The sequence below is a fragment of the Pyxicephalus adspersus genome, chromosome 4 (genome assembly GCF_032062135.1).
Source record: "Pyxicephalus adspersus chromosome 4, UCB_Pads_2.0, whole genome shotgun sequence".
Taxonomy (NCBI): Eukaryota; Metazoa; Chordata; class Amphibia; order Anura; family Pyxicephalidae; genus Pyxicephalus; species Pyxicephalus adspersus.
Window position 1 is genome coordinate 16,760,799 of NC_092861.1, and position 6,927 is coordinate 16,767,725.

The window sequence follows — 6,927 nt, forward strand, 5'->3', positions numbered from 1 at the left end:
AAAGAAAAATTAAAAAAATTAAGCAACAAAAAAAAATCCATAAATGCTAATCTGTAAACAATATTTAACAAGAGAAATTGTATAAACATTTGTCATTGCAAGTGGTAAAATGTTGCTGTGGGACATGCCCAGGTCTTTTTATTTGGAGGAAGGGGCAGCTAAAGTGCTGGTCTGGTATATGGACATTGAATGTGTAGCTGATTTGGGAATGTTTTTCTGCCCCAGCAAGTTTTAGTTTGGGGAAGGGCATGCAGCCTCTGTCCATGGCATGCTGGCTTCTCATCTATAGCAGAACTAAACATCAAACCAGCAACAACAAATTTAATGTACACACTTACCCTTTTGTGTAATGCAGCAATATCTTTAATTCTTGTAAACTCTTCTTCTCTCCTAAGCTGCCATTTCGAGTACTGACTGGTACACCTGGTGTAAATAAAGCATGATCCAGCTCATATTCAGGTACTGGAGTCCTCGTGCCAGTTGGCACGTCTAAGCCTGGAGCTGCAGTATCCTTGTTTGGTATGTGTTCATGTAAATATTGATATCCTTAACTCACCCATTGTCCATTCATATAAAAGTCACATTTTTTAAAAGCACAAACTGTAACATTGCATCGGTGTTACCCTACAATGACACTGCTGTACCTATTCAGTGGAAGCGCTCCCCTGCACAGGCCTTTGGAAGGATTCATAAAGAGAATGACCATAATCATTTCCAACACTGCCAGGTTCTCATTTTTCACATTTGCAGTTGAATAAATCAGTTTGTTTGTATATTTTTAAGACCTATTTACATCAAAGTATTGCAGGAATGGGCACAATAACACATGCATTACCATAACCCATGTTAGTATGCTGCAATGTCATTCTTTGTCAAAGGCACCCTAACGCATTAACCAATACAGATATATTGCAGTGCATCACAAAACATGCTAAAGCTCTACAGCATGGCATAGTATAAAAAAATATAGTCCATGTCAGATTCTTTTTAATATGCATTATCACTGGCAGCCCATGCATTTAAATGGACTGTAATGCAAAGCATGCCAGTATGATATATGATATGTGGTAACACTACTATGGTGGACAGGTTTGAATGGACCTATTAAGTATCACTAATGCTGCTGTAGCTGTTCACTTGAAGGACTCCCCCTGGACAGACTTTTTATATGCAGAATAACTATTATCATCTTCAAGAAGAGGATTAAAATTGATGTCATTTTTGGAGGAAGGAGTGGATTTGCTTTTTATGTTGCATTAAGGAGATGCATACACCATGTAGTATAGAGCTTAAAAAAAGCTACCAAGAGCCAGGGACTTATTCTTTACTACCACTTGGTAACTTTTTGTTTTCAGAGTTGTCTGCTTTAAGGGCCCTGGCCTTGTACATTGGTTTGTAACCCCATGATCACTTTAATGACCAAAATGATCATATTGTTAGGGCATAGCAATTGTCACTGACCACCACTGCAGTCAAGGGGGGTAACAATTCTACCATTGACTACCAATGCATGGAAATGGTCGTCAGCATTGCCAATGACCAGCAATTTAGGGAGGTTATTAGCACATCCATTGACCCCCAATGTAAGAGTTAATATTGTGGTTACTGACATTAATGCTGAGAGTTATTTTTAAAGTTATTGGCACCAATGCTCTCAGGTTTTATTGCTATTACTAGAACATCTCTCAATTCTTGTAGTAAAACACCTGTCTGTATTAATTGTCTCTTGTACAGTTCAGCCAATTACATTTTATGCTGTTGGACAATTTTAGTCTCCTGTATTTGTAGTCTCTCTTTTTTCTTATTTTAATAGAAATTGCCAAGCTGCAGGACAAGTACATCAGCAAACTAGACAAAACACTGTCCACACATCTATCTATCAAGTGAGTCTATTACCACTTTAACATCTGTTCCTGGTAAAACTACTTGCAATTGCCTTTTTCAGTCTGAAACGATTTAGAGTGTGATGCTGCTGTGCTGTATAAGCCAAGCTAATTGTAAACTTATATAACAATCTGCTGCATTGCAAAAAAAAGTAATTTCCCAAATGTGTATTTCCCTAAAACAACTTTTTTATTTTAATAAACTTGCAAAATATCTCTGCAGCTTATTCCTGTAGATTTTATTGAGAACAATGTGCAATAGTGCCACCTTCTGATTGAAAGTTATTTCAGTCCTACATGTGTAAGGAGGCTGAAAATGTATTTAGTATGGATTGATTCTCCCTCCTATCAGGCCTGATTTATTAAGCTCTGCAAGGCTGGAGAGGATACACTTTCATCAGTGAAGTTGGGTGATCCTGGAAACCTGGAATTGATCTGGTCCAGGATTCAAAACATTTGCAAGCAATTGACTTTAAAGAAATCCATTTCAGGTTTGCTGGATCACCATCAGGCCCATTGTGTGCTACTTCCCCTTCCTCTTAGATTGTAAGCTCTTCAGGGCAGGGCCCTCTATCTATCTGGCTTTTGCAACCTCTATTTATTGTACAGCACTGCATAATATGTTGGTGCTATATTATTATTGTTTAATATTACTACTTATAATATTAAGTCATTCCTAAAAATAAAGTTATTCAGAAATCTAAGAATTTTACACCTTTGAACCTATTGGGACAGGGATTTAGCTACATAAGCGAAGAGACTGTGAACTCCAACAGTGAAGAGACAGTACCCACCAACAGATCTTACGAGTAAAGAAACAATTACCTCTAACAGTTCTAATGGTTGAAGAGACAACTAACAGTTCTTATTATTGTAGTAGAGGGGTTGATTTACATAAGGGGTCTATATGTGAGTTACAAGGAATATTTCACTTAGCTTAGTAAATGAGAAGAAGCTTTGCTGATTCCAACCATTTAATCACATACAAGTAAAAATCCATGAAAAACTAAAAATAAATCCCTGGCTCCTGGAGGCTTTTTGTTTTCGCCCTGCACTGCCATGTAGGGTAGAGCTCAGCTACAACAGAGCCACCGGGGACAACAAAACCCTTGCACATGTGCAAGTGTTACATCATCAGTGGACATCCAATGGCTGAAGAGGATCTCGGTGGAGCCAGAGAATATTTGGGGACGATGGTGGCTTCCTAGAACATGGCAATGGCAGGTGAATGGGATCTGCACACAGGTAAGCCTGTGCCACAATCAGGAAATATACTTGCTGAATATGGCACAAGCCCACCACCCACTAATGAGTATAGCTCAGCTTTGTAACCCCGTTTTAGGTTTTTTTTTTAGGTATCTGTATTTTTTTTTTTTTTTATACCAGACGGTATTATAGTAAAGAATAATATGACTCCCCAATTCCATAATGTTTTCAGAACATCCTATCTATAACAGAAATAACATTTTTGCAACATCAATTTAGCTGTGTAAAACAGCCAAACTAGTACAAAATCGAATACCCGAAGAACTGGTTTTTCAAACCTTTTAAAGTCCTGAAACAAAGATGACATATTGTTCACTGTAATGAAAGGAAATGAGTTTTCACTCCTTATAAAGGAAATGTTACCACATGTAGCATTTGATCTTTGAATTTAAAAGAAAACACCCAAAATGAGTTTCCTATAGGTCTCCCTCACCCACACAGGAGATACAGCCACAGCAATGGCCATATTCATTGTGATCAATATCTTTAAATTGTTATTGCATGCAAAGCAAAACTTTAATGCTGTTTAATGATCACAAGATAATGCAATACCCAGTGTTCCACTATACAAATTTACAAAATTATATAACTAAAATAGAAGGACAAAGTTAATACATTTTAAACATTTCTATTTTTATTATTATTATTGTATTAATAAATAGGATTTATAGCTTCAGGCAAAATCATTTGTTGTACAGTTTGAGTTCACATAAAAAAAAAAAACACACATTTTCTCATGCCCTCTTCTGTGACATCAGACTTACCTTGTGATCCTACCAGTTTATCAGTTATAGCCATTCTTAGTTAAGTGATGAATAATATTATAACATTGCTGCTGAATTCCTACCGTAGTGTCACCTGTCCAGCAGTGGATTAGTACCAAACCACAAATGATGTTCAGATGCATGCAAGTCACAATTTTCCTTCATTGGCCCTAATTTATTAAAACCCTTCAAGGCTGGAGAGGATACACTTTCATCAGTGAATCAGAGTGATCCAGCAAACCTGGATTGGATTTTCTCAAAGTAACTTGCTTTTTGCTGGCAAATGTTTTAAACTCTAGACCAGATCCATTACAGGTTTGCTGGATCACCAAGCTTAACTGATGGAAGTGTATCCTCTCCAGCCTTTAGCTTTAATAAATCAGCCCCATTGCTATACTTCATACACCAGTTTTATTTTTTAAGAATCACCTAGCCTAGTGTTGTCTGACTGAGCATCTCAGCAAAGTTGACTTTGGGAGTTCTAATTCAAGTTCAGAGAATTATTTGTCAAAGGATTGATTGTGGGTTTGGTTTTGAATTTTGATATAAACCCCATTGAAGTCTATTGGGGTAGGGCAAATCATGGTATTTAATTCAGGCCAAATATAGGGCTAATAAGTATTTGATTGTCAAACAAAAGATATGGGGATCTGAGCACTGTCATGATGGATGTGTACCAATGAAAAAATTACCCACTTGCATTTTTCACTGCAGTATATTAATGTCACTCCATTTATGGTGGCTGATTAAATATCGCTCTACAAAATTGGAGAAGATTGACGATCAAATAAGAACCTAGGTGAGCCAGCAAACCTGGAATCAATCTGGTCTAGGATTGAAAACGTTTGCCAACTAATAGCAAATGCTTTCAAAAGTTTTCTGGATCAACCATCAACCAGGTTCTCACATGATAGCTTATCTTCTCCAGTCTTGGAGAGCTTTATTGGGTAAATTTCTTAAAAAATAACTCCTTTCTAAACAGACCCCATTTTACAGTCTAACATGCTTGGGCCTCCTAAAAGTTTGTGAGTGTTTGAGACAATGTTCTGAGGGAAGATAAAGAATAACCACAGCCATGGTGTAATTGGCCATCAGTAGGCCACTTCTCTAGAGCAAAAACCACCAAGACCTCTCTGAACCGGTTTTACCAGTGCCCTTGTCATGGCATGTAAGAAAGTGTCAAGTCAGTGCTAGTAAATAATGAAATGGTGATTACAATGACTTGCATGATTATATTTACAATAGTACTATGTCAGGTCAGTGCCAGTAAGTACTGAAGCAGTGATTACACATGTATGTTAAATTTAACAGTACTTATATTTGCAGAATGCAATGATTTCCTGCATGCACAGGTGGTAAGGTCAGGGATATTCTGCATTCACAAAAAGGTAAAATCTGATGTTTAGTATGCCCATCCAACAATGAGATCCCTTATTCCCTTCAGGTATGGAAGGCTTTATCCATATATTACATATAGTACCCTATACCCAATAATCTGAAAGCATTGGCTCTCCTTAATATACAAAGTGTCTCAAAGTTCTGTACTGAACACAGTATCTTATTTCATACAGTGCCTCATACCTTTCTACTTCATACAGTGCCTCATACCTTTCTGTTTAATACAGTGCCTCATACCTTTCTGTTTATATAGTGCCTCATACCTTTCTGTTACACACAGTACCTCATACTTCCCTATGAAAAAAAAACTTTGTATCTTTATATAGTACAGTGCACCTCACTTGTTTGGGATTTTTAAGCCATACAAGTACAATTTAAATGAATGAATAAAGGAAGAATATAAATTATTTACTGACATATCCTCCAGTCATAAGCTTCTATTTTTTAATGTATTAACCTTCCTGTTTTGTACAACCAAATGTTATACTCCTGGTCAGTGGGGAAAATGTAACTCAGATATTCAAGAAAATAATTGGTGTTAGTTAAATTGAGGGGCACAAATTGCTTATTGCTCAAGGAACCCCTAGTAACCTCTGAAGAGATATTAGGATTCCATGGAACATTGATTGAGAAACACTGTCTTAGATCATTGTGTTTAAAACAAAGGTATGAACAAATGATCACACTGAACTACATATCAGCCCACAATACTATATGTAGATTGTTCACAGAGCTCAACAGACAGCTGTACTGACTACTGATGTGATCATGTAATAATTGCAGGTTTATTGGACACACGTCTGGTTGCCTGCATGATGATTGATTGCCCACTTGTATACTTGTACAGGATGGAGGATGACAGATAATCCTTAATGAATATGTCAGAATGCATTGTTCCTTGCACCCCAGAATCATTGTGTATCATCGATCTTTCATTGTTGGATGCAAATTTGCCAAACAATTATCTAACAATACTGAGTAATTGATTGTGTTGAAGGACAATTATCCAATTAAGTGAAAACTCCCTCACCGATCTGGCTTTATTTAATGCTGAAGAGGTATTTTATTGTTGTTTTGATCTTTACAGGTGAAGTGGTTTTAGGGTCTTTGAGGAAGATCAATGGTCAAAGGCAATTTGATCCTCTTTTCAGTACTCCAAATGTGCCACCTATTGTAATGAATATTTAAAACTCCTTCTAAGGCTATGTACACATTAGGATCTTTCATGACTTTCAATGACTAATAACTGCAGGATGCATGAACGAGTGCTGTACATACTGCAACATTCTGCTCTATGGAAAAGGGAGAGGGGGAAACGACAGAGCGGCACCCCGCTGTGCTCTCTCCCCCTTCATTTTTATTACGTTAGCTCGTCTTCCATCGCCTGTGGATACGCCAGGACGGTAGTTCAGATTCTCATCTGATATCAGCCCTGAGACGATTATCGGACAAGAACCATTGCAAGTGTGTACCTAGCTTTGGGCTATGCACACGTCATATGATTCTCATTCGATAATCGCTTTAGGGCTGATATGGTAGGAGAATCTGGTGTATGTACAGCGCTCGTCAGTCCTGACGGATCCATGTACAATGAACGATCATAATGGAAGTGAAGG